This window comes from Sinocyclocheilus rhinocerous, unplaced genomic scaffold (genome assembly GCF_001515625.1).
Source record: "Sinocyclocheilus rhinocerous isolate Xijiao unplaced genomic scaffold, SAMN03320098_v1.1 scaffold62, whole genome shotgun sequence".
NCBI classification, from domain to species: domain Eukaryota; kingdom Metazoa; phylum Chordata; class Actinopteri; order Cypriniformes; family Cyprinidae; genus Sinocyclocheilus; species Sinocyclocheilus rhinocerous.
Window position 1 is genome coordinate 3,242,793 of NW_015656585.1, and position 20,758 is coordinate 3,263,550.

Genomic DNA, 20,758 nt, shown 5'->3' on the forward strand with positions numbered 1-20,758 from the left:
TCCCTCAACTTGACTGCAAGATATCTGTGTGAACGTGTATTTAGCCAGTATCTCTAAACCAAAAATGTTTCCACTCAAAATGGTTGATCGCAGAAGCTTCAGTACATTATTAGTATGGTCATCATATGTCTTCAAATATGCACAAGGCTTTACCATTCATGGTTTGTAGCTATGCACCACAGAAGCTGTGATAGTCAACTAACACTTAGTCTGACTGAATGAAATATTAAATCATATTCATCGTACATTCACACATTACAGCCTCTCAGAACAGTTTTGTAAAATTGGATCCTGTTTCTTAAAAGATACCATTGAAATAACTACCCCAAGATATCACACGAATAGCTATTCAGTTTGTTCAGCCAATCAGAAGGCTTTGAGGCGCTTTTCTGTCGCGTGCACAGCGGCCAGTCCATATATGGAGTCGGAAGCTGGATTTGGCGCATTTTCTTGAGTTTAGAAGGTGTAAAATGTTCGAGATTTCTCACCTGTCAACAACGTCCTACACAGCCAAACCTCCTAAAAAGCATAGTAGAATAAAGCAACTATACCATAAACAGGAAGAAAACAGTTGAACATCGGTACAGCTTCTTGTGTTCTTCTGAGGGAGGTAAGAGCTTCAAAACGGTTATAAACAAATTCGGAGTTTGCTTTGCTTCTGCATATTGTTTGGTCGCCATGGTTATTCCAAAGTGGTAGGATTGTGAAAGTGCATGTTTAATCTGAGGTTCTTCTGATGAACATACAAGTAACATCGCTCACAACACCTGAACATCCCTCAGATAACAACCCCTGAGCAGGAGTTTCTTCTTGTTTCCCTTGAAAATATGTTTAGCTCCAGAATGTTAATCAAATATTTGTTCTTGCATTCCAACCAAAGAGCTAACATTTATTAGTAGGCTGGTATTGGGTCTAACAGTAGTAACATAGTATATTTAATGTGTACGCGTTATAGTCTAAACTATCGACCTTTGAAATTGTGCGTTGGTTTATTAATTGCCTTTATAAACCATGTAAAATGTTTTTAGGAAAATGTAAGACCTAAGATTATTACATTGTTGTAGAAACAGTAAAGGCTGTTGAAGAGACAATGAATCCTTCTGGCCACAAGATGTCACCATTGTTCAATGGGTAAAAGATGTTTGCCTTCATTTATTTAATTCACCCGCTTCTACGGTGAAACTGAGATTACAGAACTAATGTCTGTAAAATGCGTTCAAACATACATTCATACTGCAAAAATTCTACATATGCTACATATTCATACTCTTTGATTAGACATCAATTTTGTAGGCTATTTGTATTATGTGCCGAATTTTATTTGTTTTTGTACTGATGATTAAGCTATTTATAGCTGTCTGCTCACATTATTTGCTATTGGCCTGCCCTGTACATAAAATTTAACTTTTTAATGTTTAAAATAGGCCACTTTCATCACATAGATTCTGGTCACCTGTAAAGAGAATTTTGTATTTCATTTGTATTTTTCCCCAGATCTGAGAACATCATGAAGTTGTCACATATGCTATAGGCTAGTATGTAAATGATGCTCCTGAGTATTCTCTAATTTTGATATGTATCATTCAAATATATATTGTAGCCCTATATAAAACTAAAATGTAAGTATTTTGCCTGAGATGATCAAAAAGACAGTCACAACAAAGAGATTATTTCAACGTTTAATCAACAGATTATTTTCCACTCCTTCAGATGTTGCACAGAAGATATTATCTCTCCTTTGAGTTACACTTTCACAAATCTTTCAGAAATACATTATATATGAACACAACAAACGAAAGAAAGAGAATCAAAGGCGCACTTTGACACTGCAAGAATTTGCCGTCTAAATTTAGTGCAACTGAAATCTTGGATCCTACACTATAATAACGATTAATAATTGCGAGCCAAATGGACAATTAACAAATGAACAGATATTTTGTAAAAAAGTTTGTAAAATGTAAAACGTCATAAATACCATTAAATATATCGAACACTGTGAAACTTTTCACGATAAAACAAATAAAATAAATAAAATCAAAAGCTCGTATGGGCATAGCTGTAATCATTGCAGTAAACTCATTCTGCCGGTATAGCTTTTTGCTAAAAATGAGCGAAAACAGCAGTTTCTTTAGAGTAAAACAAAAATGTTTGTTATAAGTTAAGCTGCTTTTAGTAATTTTGTTTTATATTTATTTTGTTTTAATTTATTATTAATTTAATTAATTTGGTTTTTATTTATCATCCATTAGATAGTCTACATGTAATCATCATCGATAAATAGGCTATTACATTAGTTGCAGATATTTTGGGGAGAATATCGAAAATTACCAGACGAATATTTTTAGACCCAAAATATGATTTCTCTCTTTCTCCCTCGTTCTTTCTTTCTTTCTTAAGTAAAATCAATAATAAAAAAGTTTCCGTCGTAATATCTTAAAGGCATTTACTCGTCAATAAGCTTATAGAAAAGGAGGGCATGCAAGTATTTTTTGACAATCATCAAGTGAACATTGGTAACTGTAAAGTTTTTTATTAACATGGCATTTAAGATAATTTTTTTAATGAAACCTTGCGCGTTAATACTACTAGGATATATGCTTGAAAGCGGTTATCACACTGTAAAAAAACAAATCCGTGCAATAAACATTACGGCTCATGATCTTGAACACTTTATAATATACCGCGTGTAACCCGCGTATTGGCCAGAAGTGGCTGCGAAAATGTTTTTTAAATTACATTTAAAAAAAAAAAGACAATTAACCTTGGAGATGTCTCTTTGCTTTCTAACACATTTCCTAACTTCGTTATGGGCTCTGGCTTAAGTAAGAATATAAACGACTTTTCCCTCGTGTTTTTACAGTCAACTGCACAGTAGGCTACTGGATATAATTTGCAACAAGACCGACAATACTTAGTCATCACTGATAATTGAGGGTGACCAAAAATATAACGGACTAACAAAGCAATCTACCATAAAGCCAATATTTCAAAGGCATTTACTCGTCAATAAGCTTATAGAAAAGGAGGGCATGCAAGTATTTTTTGACAATCATCAAGTGTACATGGTAACTGTAAAGTTTTTTATTAACATGGCATTTAAGATAATTTTTTTAATGAAACCTTGCGCGTTAATACTACTAGGATATATGCTTGAAAGCGGTTATCACAATGTAAAAAAACAAATCCGTGCAATAAACATTACGGCTCATGATCTTGAACACTTTATAATATATCGCGTGTAACCCGCGTATTGGCCAGAAGTGGCTGCGAAAATGTTTTTTAAATTACATTAAAAAAAAAAAAGACAATTAACCTTGGAGATGCCGCGTGTAACCCGCGTATTGGCCAGAAGTGGCTGCGAAAATGTTTTTTAAATTACATTTAAAAAAAAAAAGACAATTAACCTTGGAGATGTCTCTTTGCTTTCTAACACATTTCCTAACTTCGTTATGGGCTCTGGCTTAAGTAAGAATATAAACGACTTTTCCCTCGTGTTTTTACAGTCAACTGCACAGTAGGCTACTGGATATAATTTGCAACAAGACCGACAATACTTAGTCATCACTGATAATTGAGGGTGACCAAAAATATAACGGACTAACAAAGCAATCTACCATAAAGCCAATATTTAGATACATGCTTTCAAAACGGTTGCTGCTAATATTATTGTGCGTGTGTCCTACTGGATTTTTATTTCCCCAAAATAGAAACGTGTGTAGTCTAACGTGTCTACAAAAATAGAAAGGGACGCAAGGCTCCTGTATAATGTAAAGCTTAGTATTTATCTATCAATATTTGATTACAATTTGCTTTTGAAGTCAGTCAATCAGTTTGCTTTTGAAAGATGACGACAGTCGTAGATTTATATTAATGGAAGCTTTGAGAGAGAAAAAACTAATACATAATCAAATACAATTAAAATGATAGATTACTTTATGAATTTATGAATGGTATGTTCACGTGGAATTATCGCTCTTGTCTCCTGATAAATCGTTACATTTGGTTCTGCAGGAGTGCGCCATAGAGCATGACACCACTAGATGTCGCCACGTGTTACAGAAATGCATCACGGTGACTCAAATTTCATTTCTCACTTCGAATGAATTTCTAGAGAACGAATGGCTGAGGCAATATTTAGAAATGGCTTGAAATATCATTTATAATAGAGTTTATTATTTTATTTGCTGTCTTACGCGTTTAGAGGAACTGGCCACGAGGTTATGTGTCCTACACGGAAAAATAAAGACGTAGCCTACCTAGCCTAGGAAAAACTCAAGTTTATTAACACTATAACATATTTGTAAATACCCACCGTTTCATCTCAATTCTCTGTTGATCGTATGTGTGCACTGCATTATTCGGCACAGCTAAACAATAGAAAGAAAACATGAATGTCTTTGTATTGAATTACCTGGAAATCAGCCTCCCTCCTCTCTCTCACTCCCTCTGCACCCCTCTTTCTCTCTCTATCATACGTTTAACTCACTTAAACAACAAGTCTCTCCATATATTTTATAACCTATTTGATCTATAGCGGTGATATTAATGATTGTGAAAAGAACCACGAGAGAGATAAAGGAGAGGAGAAATAGAAATAAGCCATATGGCTCGTTTAGATGCTAGACCTTTTAGATTTTCTCGTTCTCATTATTTACACGCGTAATTAAAGATGCTGGATTACAGATCTATTTTTTGATGCAATAAGTGACCATTTAAGACATTTTGTTGCCTATATTTTTCCTTTTACTGTATTTGTTTATCTACGTCGATAATAAGAATCATTATCTTTTCAATCTAATAACAATATATAGGCCTTTTTTTATGTTTAAATCTAAAGTAGCCTAGTGTAGGCTAACGGTTATTTACTATAAAATGTGTGAAAGAGTCAGTGAATAGGCTACAAAAATCCTACAATTGCCAATTCCTCTCATTGAAACGTCTTTTTTCATGAGCCTCGAAAACATGCTCAAAGTTATTAAGACACTTTTGGATTAGGCTTTAAGGGTGTCTTCAGGAATTGCCTGAAATCTCTTTTCATTCTCCGTGAAGTCGAAATATGACTAAATATGCCCCCTACATTAACGTTATACTAACTATAGATTAGGTTACTTAATTGGTCCAGAAGACCAATCAATGGCAAAACATGCTTAGAATTTAATTCAAAATAACATAAGAATATCATGAAAATAAATTAAGATTTGAAGATAGCTAATAGAATTCATTCTCCAATTAGGCTATACAGAAACTGTTTTATATGGTTTATATTATAATTCAGGAAGTTATGGTGAGTCATTGTCTCCTATTATAGTTATAGGAGCTGTGGGAAAGTTTGAAATCCTTTTCTCTATAGGTTTTTAATATGCATAAGTATGGTAATCGCGGTCCTGCTGTGTTGCAAACAGGCGCAGCAGATCACACATGTGCTACACAACTTCGGACCATACGAAGTCGCCAAAATGAAGACATGCAGAGTCCAAGTGAGTCCTGTTTTTCTCATTGACGTCTGTTCCTATAAAGAGATATAGCAGGGCTGTCTGAAGTTTAATGCGGAAAACATGCGAGCATAGGACAGCACGTGTGTTGACCCATTGGGAGTAAATCTTTACGCGTGTGCCCGTCTGACCACTTCTATTGGGTGCCAGATCAGTTGAGCAAAGGTTCACAAGATGAAGATCAGACGCTTTACGGGTAGGAACTATGAAGAAGAGATGCCTAAGATTGCGCAAAAAGTTCTGGAAAAGAGTCTGGACTCGAAAGTAAACGCAATTATATTAATAGGAAGTGGATATTAGGCCTAATTATGACTCTAGCGGTAAGTTTTGAAGTAGATGATGTTTGTGTCAATGGCAAGTTCAAAGCAATAGATTTCGTTTGTCAATTAATTTTCTAAGCATTTGCCTTATGATTTCAGCTTTTCTTTGTTTAGACTACTAGCAGACTATTTGTCCATGTGGGTTAAGACAGCTAAAGAGAACTAAAGATGTGATGCTCATTTTTGAATTACTATGTAATAATATACAAAATATTCATTTTTTTTCTCTAATAATAATGTGTTAATACTGTTAAGTGCATAGAAATTTTGTTTTACTCATTTTTGTTCGTATAGACGACTTCAAATTGCATGCAAATATTTGCTTTGTCTAGTAGCTAACTACAGTTGTAGTATCTTTTAACCGACTATTTCTGAATGAGAGATGCTCTAACTTAATGACATGCTAATGTAACACAATGCTATTTGTGCCTTTTTGTTTGAGCCGCTCAAATGTCTTTGTTCGCTTATAATGCTTTTGAATATTTACTGGTATTTTATCATATTTCTATTGTCGGATCCTAAAGAAGGAATTAGAAACAAAAAACGTTAAGTATTGTTTAACTTTCTTTAAATTGATGAAATTAAACAATAATGGAGACAATGCTGTAGCCTATGCAATAAAAAGCCGCATCGCGAAGAGCCAAAGACGCATGAAATAAAATGGAATCAAGACAACGCAGCCAGCGTGAATGCAAAGGAAATTCAAATATACCTTTTAAATATGCATCAATATTAAAAATAAGACACACGCAAGGACCAACTGCGGTGAAGATGTAAGAATGGCGGAGCAGGAGTCTCATTATGCATGATGGGCGACTTCCCTGGCAATGAGTCTCCGCTTCTTTGCTGCATATGGTCCAGTTTCACGGCCAAGAAAGGTTCTTCCTTTCAATAAAAAACAGCAACTTACATATTCTTCCGAAAACGAAAAGAGCCACCTCGAAGCCGATGAGGGGAAATTACTCCGACCGCTGAAAGAAAGGCTATGTTGGGGGATTTGCATATTTGATGCGCTAATTTCCCTGATGTATTTAAATATGGCTGCACGTAGCCGATAGCTTTGCTACGTCATCGGACGTGACCTCGTTGTAAAATCTAAACGTGAATTCGTTTTAGTCAAACACAAGTGCTAGCAATAATTGAGAACTGTGAAGGAATAAGAATTAGGCAACATTATTTAGAAACGTTCAGAATCTTAAATTAAGAAATGTCGTTTCAAAATCTGAACTTGATCATTAAATTAAAAAAAACTTGCTATAATGACAATAATAATAATAATTAATGATTATGTTATATAAATATGTGTGGTGTGAATTAAGGTTTTGGGGTGGGTCTGACCCCCTTAATTAATGAAGCCGTATCATTGAATGTCAAAACAAAAGGTCTGGCATAAGGTCTCACAAGTGAATATTCTTTGTTACATATACATATGTGTTTCAAACTTAGAAGTAAATCAGTGCGCGTATTCAAATATAATGCTGTCCCACAGCAATCTCAGTCGCCAGAGGAGGTAACTATAGCAACGGTATTCAGCATTTTTTTGTTCGGATCATCATCGGATAGGACATTGACAAAACATAATATTATTATTTATTACTTCATTACAAATTTGCATAATCTATCAAAAGATGCATTATTTAAAAAAAGTATTTTAGATAGTTGCACTAATTGTAACTATAGAAGCGCCAAAAGAGAACTGATTGTATGATTCGTAGACAACAAATATTATTGCGTGTAGCCTATAGGCCTGTGCATTCATGGCACGAGGTAGATGTAATATGAAGCCCTATCCTGTGCCTGCGTGCGCGCGAGGTTATGGTGAGTTTAAATAGTACCAATTTCACTTTTCTCTCTTTTTTTTTTTTTTCTTCATAAGCTATTACGTATCAGTGTGTAAGTTTTCCCCGAGCTGATGATGTCTTCTCAGTGCCATTGCTTTCCGTCAGTCAAAACGTGTTGGGCAGAAGCGCTCGGAGCAAATTCATTACCGCAGTCAATCCGTAACCTGGTCTGGGAACTTGGGGCTAGTCCACGCCAATAGAAGAACAATGCCTCCTCAGTTCAAGTCCAACAAAAGACCTGGCGAACTTGTTTGAATTTCAGAGCACGTCCTTTCTTTCACAGAGAAGACTGCCCCCTCCCGAACACCCTTCATGAAAAAAAGAAAAGGAAAGAAAGGGGGGGAAACATGCCGACCTTCTCTACTCAACAGTGCACTTTTCTATTTGGTGCTGCAGACAAATAGGTTATGGGAAACTTCTCAACCCCTCCTCTCTCTCTCCCCCTCTCACTGGCTCTCGCTTATACGGTAGCTGTCGTTCTCGTGCGCTTGGACTGTGCTCTTGTGAGAATCAGAGCCGCTGAGGCACGCGTAATGAACTGCGTATTAGCGGCAATTTTAAACCGAAAGCTGCCCGTGCACGCCGGCTTCATACCTACAGCAGGAGTTGCATCTGGTCACGTCGACTTCGGCATAATTATAAAAAACCTTTGCTCAAGTGAGTACATCTGGAAACACTTCTCTTTTTTTCTTTCTTTTTTTTGTGGCTATTAAGAATAATACAGTGCTATAGTTGCATTACAGATTTTGACGAAAGAAATTTCACAATTGTACACGAGTTTATTTTCGATATATTAAAGCTACATTGTATAACAATGTCATAGATGTTAACATACTTTGAACTGGTCTAACACAAAGCACTTGTCTCAAGGCCAACTTCTCATGCAGTGATAATACAAGGTGACAAAGTCTCACAACTTGCCATTATGCGCAAGGGAATTTAATTTTGCATTTTAGAACAGAAGTATTCATGTTGTGCTGCTTAGACAGTGATTTTGATTGCAGGTCATGCATCAAACACACCTTTATCTTCTATCACACAATTTTTTGTGAGATGTTATGTGAGCTGTCATTGATTCTAATTTAATAACTGTTATGTTGATCAAACCTCTTTATGATTCTAGACAGAAGAAACGTTTTTGGCGGTGGTGGTGTTGTTTCAGGAAAGACAATCAACTTTCACATGTGTGTTAATAATGTCTTTTTTTTTCTTTATACATAATATGTGATAATGCTTAGACTAGCTTCATGTGAGCATGTGAGTCAAATGTTTTATTCACTCTTACTGATTTTAGCAGTGCTCTGAGATTGTTATTTGTATTTGGCTATGCTCTATAAGGCCTGAATGAGGGAGATGTTTTCCAACTTAATCAAGCTATTATTTGTCTTAGATATGAACTGTTGATGACATTATTCACCTAAACCAATGCAGTCAGAAAACCATCATATCAGATTAATGATAGCTGTCTTTTGACCTGGATGTGGCCAAAATTAGAGACCTATAAGGCAAGAGTTCCATTATCTGTGTATGTTACAGGCCTACAGAACACCTTGTGTGCTGACATCTGTTTGTGATGTTTCAGATAGTCTATACAGTTAATGACAGAATGGAAATGAATTGAAGACACATTGTATAAGATAAGTGATATAAATAATTTTATTGAGAATGTTTTTCAACTTTACGATCACACGCATACACACAGACAGAGAGAGAGAGAGTCGTGCTGTGAGTCCCACATTCTGAAACCCACACAGATGCTGGAAAGTCAGCATCACGTTTAGATTGATAGGTTTGTTATCAACTTACTGCACTCAATTACAGTTCTCACGGGACAGAAAGTAGGCATGAGTATGTAATCAATTTAAAAATAAGATTCTGATATCAGTGGTCAGAATATGAAGGCATCCACATATACTAGCAATGGAAACCACCTTACTCTGTCTAGAGAGCAGCTGCTATACCTTTGCGTGTTGACTGTCAATGCCAGAGGGAACGATCGCAAGATTCCTCTTGTCGCCGGCGAGCATTCCCATGTATTCAGTCGCACTAAAATCTAAAATCCTCGTGAGCGAGGGTGATTGGCGTTGCCTTTCAAATATTTCCATCAAGCATGCTCGTCGTTGAAAATACGTTATGCGTTCAGCAAAAGTGCGTAAGGATCGCCGCTTCAACCTGCACGAGGGATGCAAACGCACTCTGGAGATTTGTAATGACATCATCATTATCATCATCACCACCATCATCATCGCCTTGCACTCTCGTGGTCCGAGACCTTTGACCTTCTCTGGCTGGTCCATATTTTGGTACTGGAAGGACCTTTGACCTTCTCTGGCTGGTCCATATTTTGGTATTGGAAGCCCGTCCCCCTGCTTACCCCCTCCGCCCCCCCACTTCTCGAGATGTGGCCCTGTTCCCTCTCTCAGACCGCTGGCAGCAGCAACACAATCCTCCTCTCGTCTCTCTCATAGCAGCTCTCAGGGATCTGTGGCATTACCGATCTCCTCCGTGCACGGACAACCTGCCACCACTCGGCCAAAAATAAGAGAGAGATCTCTCCATTCAGTGCCGAAACAAACGGGATGTTATTTCCGTGTGCACTTTTTTCCTCTGGAATCGGATTTTTCCTTTGTATAATCTAGCTGCTGGTTCCGTGGGATATCTATCGTTGCTGCCACGATTTAATAGAGCCAAAGGAGCCTTTTGTGAGATCGGGAGGTAATTTGCAATGCAAATGATGGCCTGTGCGAGGATGACTGCTTCTTATTCGACAGGCTCCCTCACTCCAACTCTCATATTGTTTTAACGTTAACTGCTCCGATGTCAAATGGATTATAGCTTCCGTTTTGAATCTCATTACCCTGTGAAGAAACTGTCATTTATTTTTGTTGCGAGCATACCTACTTTTAAGAACTACAAATGACAATTTTTGAAGTCCCGTGCCTATTTTTTATTGTTTTAGCAACTTCTTGGATTTATTCTTGCACACAAGACACGGAGGTATCCGGGGATTACTGTTGTGGAATTGGAAGCGAGTTGTTATCTTTGGTTATCTAGCTGTATGAGTATGTTGCACTTCATAAAGCTAGATAACCGAAAGTAAAAACTGCCTCCTGGCTCATCGAAAACTCTGGATGCCTAATGACACGAAGATACATTTACAAAAATGTATTATAGGCTATGTCAATACCTTTGGAGAGCTGTTAGCTAGACACATTGCCAAACAAGAATTAGGGTTTTATTTATTTAGGTTTCATGTGGCGTTATGTTGCTGTGAAAAGTATGCATTTTCTACTTAAAGTTGCGCGCAAAAAAAATGTAAACGTTAACGCAAGAAAACAAAAAAATCAGCTTCGTTTTTCCTTAAGGAAATATTGTTTTACGCAGCGTAATAAATTAATAGACTCGCAGAGATTAATTTAATAATACTCGAGTTTGTATGATCTCACCAATTCACTGAAAACTGACACGTGAAGAGAGAACCCACGTGAACCCACGTGCTCACTATTTATTTCAGCCCGGTCGCCTTTGGCCAGGAAACGGCGCTGGCATCCCAAACAGAAATAATTAGGACATATAGAGAGAGCTGACAAAAATGAAAAGGGGTGGGCACATGGGGAGCGAGGGGGTCGCCCTCCTTAATTGATTCCGTTAAACGGAGCGCAGTAGATGTGAACGACTGGACGCTCCCATTCCCACGCTCGAGGGCAAGTGGCAATGCCACGGCCCTATCCAGAATATGACAGACAGCGCCGGCGGGCTGGGGGGGCTGGGGGCGACATGGGTCATGAAAAGATGTCAAGTGCACCCAACTCATCTGCATCCCTTTAGAAAGTGGCGACCGTTCCCAGCCTCAGCAGGCGCGGGCCCCAAAGCAGGAACAGTAGCCTAACGGCTGTGAATATATCACAGGCATGATGATAGCTATATACGCTGCTGCTACTGAGGTGAATTGTTTGTAAGTGTGGGAATAAGGCGTGTGTATGTAAAATAAGTGGCGTATTGAGCTTGAAGTTTTGAAGCATAGCTTTGCTGCAGCTCTGCCTTAGACCGCGTTGAAACATGACATCACCACTATTGTCCTCAAAGCGCTTGCATTTGAACTTGACAAGTGTGAGATTTAACGCCCTCTCATTATACCGTATTTATTCTTTGCAGTAGACTTTTAATATAGGTCTACTCTATTATGAATTTATTCAGAGTATTTTTTAAATAAATAAAATATTTGAGAGGCCTACAAGGCAAGTTAGTTGCAGATTAAAATAGACATTTTTATAGGCTTAATAAACCTTAACACATATGCTGTCTTGAACCATTTACCTTTCAGTAACAATATCAAGGAACTAAACACTTACATAGTGCAACTGTAATTTTATTCAAAATGTTAGTCTAAGAAATAGCCGAGAGCTTTAAAAACATGTTTAAACTAAATAATTATTTTAATATCTAGCCAACAGAATTTATAAAAGAAATAAATGCATTACAGTATGTTGCTATTATTATTGTTGTATTTGTAGTAGTAGTTGTTGTTGTTTTTTCCCCCAAAATTATGATGTATTGAAAAAGAAAAAAATATATAGCTTTGTTTAAATGCCAAAACTAAAGTGGTTTTAATCCCAAGCCCTTTTCTGTGAATGCCTGTAACAGTAGGGCCTTATGTGTTGTCAATAAGAAAAAAAGAAGGAACATTATATTGTCAGGCTATTACCAGAATCCACTGTGAAAAGACATTGACACCTTGCCTTTTGAGTACAAGACAGCAATGGTGTTAAAAACAAAAACCTGATTTTTACTTACGTCATTCTAAATTAATTTGACATTTTCTCCTTTTTTTTTGCATCACACAAAACCGTTACATGTCCTCTCATTTTACATATCCAGCGCTTGCTTTGTATGCACCAGGACTTGACAGTCAATCTATTCAAAATGTCCGCATTGGTTGAATGTAATGTTGAATGTTTGCAAATCATTTTTGAGATCACTTCTTTCATTACTGCAAAACCACATGCTTTGAGTGATAGAAATGGGTCATGTTTTTTCAAGAATATCAGTGATACTATAGAGAAGGCAGCGCTGCATGCTATAAGCAGTGCTTTAACTTGTAACATATAAAACACATATTTAATATTTCATGTTTTTTTTTTTGTGTTTGAGGATTTACACCTTCTAAGTGATATCTTAATATAATCTCTGTTTTGAAGGTTTTTATGGAAATCAGCAAAGATTCGTAAGTGTACTTGTTCTGAGCTTCAACTAAATATTCAGCATGTTTACATGATTTAGGACCCAGATTGAGGTGAACTCCAAGGTTCCTTTTGAATATAAATTTGTATGTAGTAGGCTGGCTGCCTGCAGCTCTATGAATGAGCCGTTTGCTATTGTGTGTGTGTGTGTGTGTGTGTGTGTGTGTGTGTGTATATCTTAGACAGTTCAGGCATATTGCTGTCTTGTAATTGGCTGAATACTATAACCATGGCGACCATGGCAGCTTATCAGTATTCATTGGGCAGGCAATCTTCATATTTGTGGCTACTCCACATCCTCCACCTGTTCTCAGTCACAATCCCTTCATAGCGCTTCTGCACAATTGTCTTTAATGCTGTGCTCATCTCATTCAATTGTTAGCATTTGGCAAACTGACATTGTCATTTCTGTTTATTTCCTTGAATATATTTAGTTTACTTCTAATTTTAAATATATTTAATCGACGGATGCTTAGCCTGTTTAGTTTTTAAATTGTGTCCTCAGATCCATGGTTAGTCAATTGTTAACATAGGCTATGCTTTCTTCACTTTGATGAAAATGCATTTGGAGAGAAAATAATTGTAGATGCAAATGTAAATAGCATCTTTAACAAGCCATATTCAAAGACGGTGGGACTCAAGAAGAAGAAATTGGATTTTGTTTTGTAATTGTGTAAGGTTACAGCGAGATTTAAGAGTTTTTGTTTGTTTGTTTGTTTTTATCAATGTTTGTGGTTACATTACTGAATTCAAAAGGGCACAAGTCTTCAGTACATGTTAGATTAGTTTAACCAGATTTCATGTCTTTGTATATCTCATTTTATGATGAGAAAGCTTACGGTTAATAATTATAATAATAATAATAATGCATTTTATTTATTATTGCCTTTTTCTGAAACCAAAGTGCTACAACACCATAAAATAATAACAATACAGTAATAACAAAAGAAACACTGAATTACAATAAACAGCTTTAAAAAGAGGAGTCTTTAAAGACTTTTTAAAACAGTCCAATGTTGAATCACTGAAGGAAGAGCATTCCACAGATGGGGAGCAGAAACAGAAAAAGGTTAAGCTTGTAGTCCCTGGGTGCAGATCAGAGAAGTCGCATAATTTTAAGACAACATTTGGGTTTACTTTCAGGTTGTATGTCCCACAAATTAAATTTTTGTTTGGTGCATAAAGTGGTATTTAATTAATCACTTGCAGCATATTGATGCCTTTTACAGTGTTGTGATGAGATAAGTGCAGTATTTTTTTTTCTCTTTCTCATCTATATCCCACTGATTTCGTAAGAAGCAATTCTAGATTCAGGATGCTTACATGCATGTGTAAGTTTACTTCCTACAATCTAACTGAATAAAGTGCCATAAAATGTGCAGTGATGTTAAACAAGCAGATACATGTTGGCACAGAGCATCCTGTAGACCCGCCCCTTCTCGACCAGGTCACATGTACAGTGTTGTTCCCGCTGGTTGGAGTCGCTGTGGCAACAAGGGGTGATCTCACATGCGTATGATGGCAATGTGCAAAAGCAGGACAGGTTCCATATATGTGTGTGTTTGTGTGTGTTAATAAGTGGAAGATTCACATGTATGTACTTGTGTGGGTGTGGATCTGTGAGGGTATTAAGAAGCCACTTAAATGTATCTGTGCATGTATGCATTCAGATTTGTCATGGTTGTGTGTGTAATTGTGTATATCAGTGTTTCAGCAAATCTTGATTTATCAGAGTCAATGCACAGCTTATTGACATCTCAAAGAAGCAGGCAGGTCTAGTGCCAAAATGTTCAAATAGTTCAAATAGAACAACCCTGCAGCATGATTCATGGAGCAAATTAACCTCGGTGTCAAGATTTAGAAGCAGTACAGTGATTGCAAAAAGTCAAAATATTTTCCTTTAATATGATATATAACCCTTAGTAACATGTGTAAATTCTAACAAATTGCAATGGTTAAAATGTCACAGTTTAGTCCTGCATTTAGTAGTTCAATCTTGACCTGAACACTTCAAAATCAGTTCAGTACATTTTTTGAAATGCCTGAATTAGGCTATTGATTTGATTTATTGTGTAATGCTACTGTTGATTTTGTTAAACATCTGTCATTGTGTATTATACAGTATAGTATATCTTTTCTCAGTGTATATAATTGATAATGACAGTTATAAAATACAAGATTGAATAAAATTGTTTTTACTCTTAAGTCATAAGCAATCTGTGCAATAACAGCGTTGTGACACCGTATGTGTTAGTGGCATTAACCGCAGCGGTGTGACTGAGCATGTCTGTTGTCTGCTGAATTTAGATTATGCAAATTCTCAGAGCTATAAATAAGTCAATAACTGTGTCTCAAATACCCCTCAAAACTCAAATCAGTTGAAAGAGCTTAAATGATGCATGTCATGCCAATGAGAAGCTTGACAGTATTATTTCCAAAAAAAATGTAATTTAAAGCTTACATTGTTCATAAATTACAACAAAATCATTTTTTCTGTACATTTTTACGTTTTAACAATTTGTAAATAATCTGTTTGAAGGAACCTGTTTTGAAAATTTTCAGGAGTGAATAATGCAGTTCAAATATGGCTATTTAGCGAGTTTGTTTGCTGAAAAACCATTAGTATTTTGATCATGATATGATTTGATCAGGTGAAATCAGTGTAATTAGGGTTGTGCCACTCATTTCTTAGAAAATGAGTAGAGATTCCTTCTTTTGTCTCAAAAAAAAAACATGGGTTACAATCCAAAGGCAGCATTTGTCATACATGGCAGTAATGTTGCACAGTGAAGTGCTGCACGTTCGCATACTTACATTTGAATCTCTCGATTCTATGCAAATGTAATGCATGCGGACTCATGCATATATGCGGAAGCTCCAGACTCTCAGCTTAATATGCTTATTAGAGACGTGGGAATTAAAAATTTATTATGCAGGTGGGGTAGGCGAAGGGTGCCCCACAATATTCCTAGAATCGCATTGCAGACTCTGGGTAGGGAGGAGGTGGGCTGGGCTCCGTCAGCGCAGTAGCATTTCCTTCAAGGTGCCACCATCTTAAAGAATTTAGCAGTGGTGAGCATGCGAAAAGGATAGACCTAAAATGTCCGCTGGCACGCGCTTGATTACAAACCCACCTTGCATGTTCCAATAAGGCGCCACCGCGTTCGAATAATCACGCTCACCAATTATGAAATTAGCTGGCGTCGCTGGCAACGTGCATGTCAAGGAAATCATTTGCATGCATAAACCCGCCCCACTATTGTCAGCTGCATATGCGAATTGCTTGTGGCAAGCCTTGTACTTATCCGGCACAACACATGCACCATATTCCAACACAGCATGGAATCCTCTGCATTTCACCCACTTTGTATTCATCTTTAGCCGTGTGCGATTAGAAAATTCTTGATGAATATTTATTTGCTCTACATGGAATTGTGGCCCATGGCTAAGGCTAAAAAGAAGGCCAGATTCTTGTACGTTTAATGCGTTTGACATGTTTCAATATGATTGTGTTGAATGTGATTACATTTAATAACCATCTCGATTATCGTGAAAAGGTCATAATTCATTTAAAATGATGTCCCTTTGACAGAGATCTTCGAATTAACATTAAAATACCCTTTTGGCGAATTTAACAAACATTTAAATGGAAATGCTGTCGTAACATTTGCGCAGCAGTGTTGTGTCTGGTTGCTCGCTGTCTTTAGAAGGAGTCACTCGGGCTCCACTCCATTCCACTGTCTTAATTATTTCAAAGGTGGCTGTCTGGAATGGAACTCGCTGTATGACACTTCCATTTGCATTAACTTTCATCTCCGCGCGTCCTCTTGGCACTGCCGAGGCAGGAGTGCTAGAAATGACTCTTAATGCTTACCTCCTCCTTGTATATCACCCCCATACAGATGTACAAAAACATATAGAAGCCTCGCATGATGGCGCATGCGCATTACTCTTGCAAATTTATACTAAAACTGTAATTAGAAGCTTATATAGGTTTACTCAGAGAACACAGAGCTTCTCATTTATGGTGATCAACCATCCACCAGGGTAGGATAAATTCTAATAATAGTAGGCAAAGCAGAGCGCTAATTTTACACACATTCTCATGTTGAAATGTGCTACATGCGTCCATCAGCTGGACTGGCATCGGCTGTCATAGAGTGATGGGCTTCCTTTGAATTCAGTTTGGAGGAAAGCATAAAAAAGACATGATATTATAGTGCAGAGTGGCAGTGAGGCATTCTCATGGAGAACAGACAGTTACATGAATCACACCGCCATGGTCCTGTGTTATCCTGGTTCGGACAGAGTTACTGAATGACTTTCTACAGATGGTGACCAGCAGGGATGGTATAATGAGGTGGCATCGGTGGAGATCCGTTTCATCTGTGTGCATTTGTTGCTGTCAGTTGGGTATTTGTGCATGTGTATAGATTATACTCCCGCACACACGTTTGTCGCAAGTATCGAGCGCACCTTTATCTGAACAGATTGTTCAGAGAGGTCTGTGCAAATGTCCTCTTGAGCCTGTCGTGTAGACTGCCGTCACCCGGTATCTGAGAAGTGTTAATTAGCGTGAAAGTGGGCAACAGAGGTGTCAGCAAAACTCCCTCCTTCTTGCACCCACCCACCCACACACACACACACTTATACCTGATGTGTGCAACCTACCTTCACCTCAACCTCCCCGCAACCAGACCGCCGCTATGAGAGCCGACCGAATGTAATTAAATTCCTGCATGTTTTAGACTCTGCCTGTCAGTGGTTAATGGGAGGAAACGAGAGTATCTCCTGCACTAAACGTGTTGAGAAAAGAGATAAGAAAGCGTAAAGGTTGGTGGCGTAGATGAAAAGGACAACAATATAAACAATAGGCAACAATCATTCACATAGTCACAGTCGTTTTGTGCCACACGGCTACACAAAGCATTATCCCCAACTGGACTGATGTTTTTTGGTTCAACTGAAATTGAAAAGGCCCTGTTTCCACCTGGTATTAAGATGCGTTTTCAGTGATCCGATCACAAGTGGTCAGCGAAGACACATACTGTTCCACCTGGTATTAAAATGCATTTCAAATGTGTCTCCTGTGACTATTTCTTTGTGGATTTCCAACATCTACATTACAAAAGCAATCCGGTTAAGGTTTGAGTACCTCTGGAAGAGGACAAGTTTATAACATTTTAGACCCCGTTTACACCTCTATTTAGCATCGTCCACTTGTGATCAACGAAAATTGTTATTGTACAATCACGAAAAATATCCTGAGTGGACAAGATTATAACATTTTAGACACTGTTTACACCTCTATTTAGCATCGTCCACTTGTGATCAACGGAAATTGTTATTGTACAATCACGAAAAATATCCTGAGTTATACCCCAGAGATGTATTTTTAACCAATCACCAGCGTGGTTGTATGTGTGTAAGAAGGTGTGGGCCGTGTTTGTGAACGCTTGTATGCATGATCGTTCCTAAGTGTTTTTGTTTGTAGCTGGTCATGATCTGTGAGGTATAGGCTACAGCTATGTGTGTGTGTGTGTGTGTGTGTGTGTGTGAGTGTGTGTGTGTAATAATATATAATAATATATAATATTGTGTGCAATCTGTCATGCCCACTGGAGTTACCTCCATTTTTGGAACCGAAAACTGAGTTTATCCGCTTACCTTTAAAGATACCCAGGTATGTCACATAACTTACTTTCTGGAATACCCCCTGGTGTGTGAGCCGGCAAAATTGCCTGTGCCAGTGGGATTGCTGGTGGAGTATGAGGGGATATTTTGGAGCCCTACCCCCTCAACAGCGGCAAAAGATGTAGAGCTAATTGACTGGGAGATGTTTTCTACATGTTTCATTTCCCTGCAGTGTGTGTGTGTGTGTGTGTGTGTGTGTGTGAGCTCTTGCTTCTCAGCCATCAGATGTCAGCTGGGGAATCATACCTGGCTCCATGCTAGAGCAGTCGGCCTTCATATAGTCCAGTAGCCACTGATTGTCAGGACTGAGGTGTTGGCAGAGGGATCCAGTGAGTGCAGACGCTGAGGGTGTGGAGAGAGGGGGTGGGGGATGGGGACGACTCAAACACTGCCAACATCAAGAGCAAAAATGGACCTTGGTTTCACCGTACTGCAGGTGATACAAGCACATGGAGACTCGTATATTTTTAGCATAGCTGCTCCGCTTAATTAATGCTATCTGTGAAGGTTTTTCTGAATGTATAACATCAGTGTGTGATATTCAGAAGATGTGGGATATACAGTAACGTCTTTGCATAGGGTGTGCTATTATGCTATCATTTTAAAGCAATATGCATGTTTTGTAAACGGAAGCATTCAATTGTGACTTTAATCTGAGGTTCCAAGAGGTGAACATTCCCACAAATGAGTTGAAACCTTTTATTGCACTGTATTTTGTAAAAGGAATTATTATGATGTGCTTTTTTGAAAATAAATTTCTATTTTTCATTGGAATATGCTTTTGTTTCTGCCTTTTTTACATTTGCATTCAGCACAAAAGCTGTCAAGATTGACTCAGAAAACAACACTCAGCTATTAATGTTATTGTACCATGAGATATTGTATTTGATCAAATTATTTATTTTTATTTATTTGTAATGATATAATAACCATCTTTTAAGTCTTGTAAGAGCTTATGACATGAGAGTGGTGCAAAAAGTATTTTATTTTTTGTAATGCTATGAGTGAATGTTATGATAAGTCTTATAAGGGCTTATGAAAGTGAGAGGGGATTAAAAAGTCTAAAAAAAAAACTACGTTACTTGTTGGTAAAAATATAATGTAATAGAATATTACTAGCCCATGTGAAAGTAAAAATGCATTGCAGGATGCATTCATTGTATAGCAGCAGTGACTAAGTCAAAAGCTCAAGCCATACGGACACAGAGGCTTAATAAAAGCTGACAGCTGTCACTCTGCCTCTGACATGTGTCAGGAGAGGACTACTTTTATATGGACATGGCCCTACACCACTCTTTGAGAGTTTCTGTAGATAACACAGAATGCACACGTGTACAAAAAAGCTGTTTTGAAACCTATATGGTTCAGAGGGGTCTCCCTTATTGTGTTGTAGTATACCGAAAAACAATAATCTCTTAGGCTATAGGAATATGCACAAAAATACATATACAATTTGATTAAGCTTACAGCTAATGGTATAAAAATATACACATTTGGCTTGAAAAGCTGCTGGCCTCCGGCAGTATGTGTAGCAGATGTGTTATTTTGCATGTTTACTTCTTGCTGAACAAATCAAGAAACCATCCAAAGCTTCCTGTTAAGCTGTCAACATCTGCAAACTACAGAGCTATTTACACACAAAATGTATGTTTATTTATGCCTAAATATGTAGAAAGATAAATATAATGTTATGCTTTGGATCAGTGCGACAGTAGAGCAGAGCAGCAGTGTGTGTGTGTGTGTGTGTGTGTGTGTGTGTGTTTGTGTGTGTGTGTGTGTGTGTGTGTGACTCTAGGGAATGCATAGCTGCAGAGATCTCGGGCTCTGCTGGCCAGAGACATACTTTGAGGTGACAGTCATGCAGCCTCTGCCAGTATTCTCCCATACAGAGGGATGGTTTGAAACAGAAAGAGTCATTTCAACTGAAAAGTCAACAATGGTGAACCCCCCTCCAGGTAAATGCAATGCTGGTTACACCAGCAGCAGCAACTCTTTCTGGACATCCAGAGAAGATATCCTGCAAAGATGGAAGTCAGTAAATATGTGTTCATTTAAATGAACGCACATTTGCATATGCCATAGGCACAGCAACATGACAGTACTACTCTGAGATTCATGGTCACACACACACACACACACACACACACACACACACACACACACTTCACAGC

At 37.7% G+C, this 20,758-nt stretch overlaps 1 long non-coding RNA gene across 4 annotated transcripts in view; it reads left to right on the top strand.

Annotated features, from left to right (window-relative positions):
- The first annotated feature begins 431 nt into the window (after positions 1-431).
- LOC107720187 (uncharacterized) overlaps positions 432-20,758 on the top strand; it is a 47,236-nt gene continuing 26,909 nt past the window's right edge. Inside the window, exons 1-2 of one of the 4 annotated variants that reach the window (XR_001637589.1) lie at positions 432-610; positions 5,403-5,477. This is a non-coding gene — a long non-coding RNA (uncharacterized LOC107720187). Of the gene's footprint in view, positions 611-5,326; positions 5,478-8,151; positions 8,311-20,758 lie in introns of those variants that run through there. The other 3 variants (XR_001637588.1, XR_001637587.1, XR_001637590.1) reach the window with 3 other exon arrangements.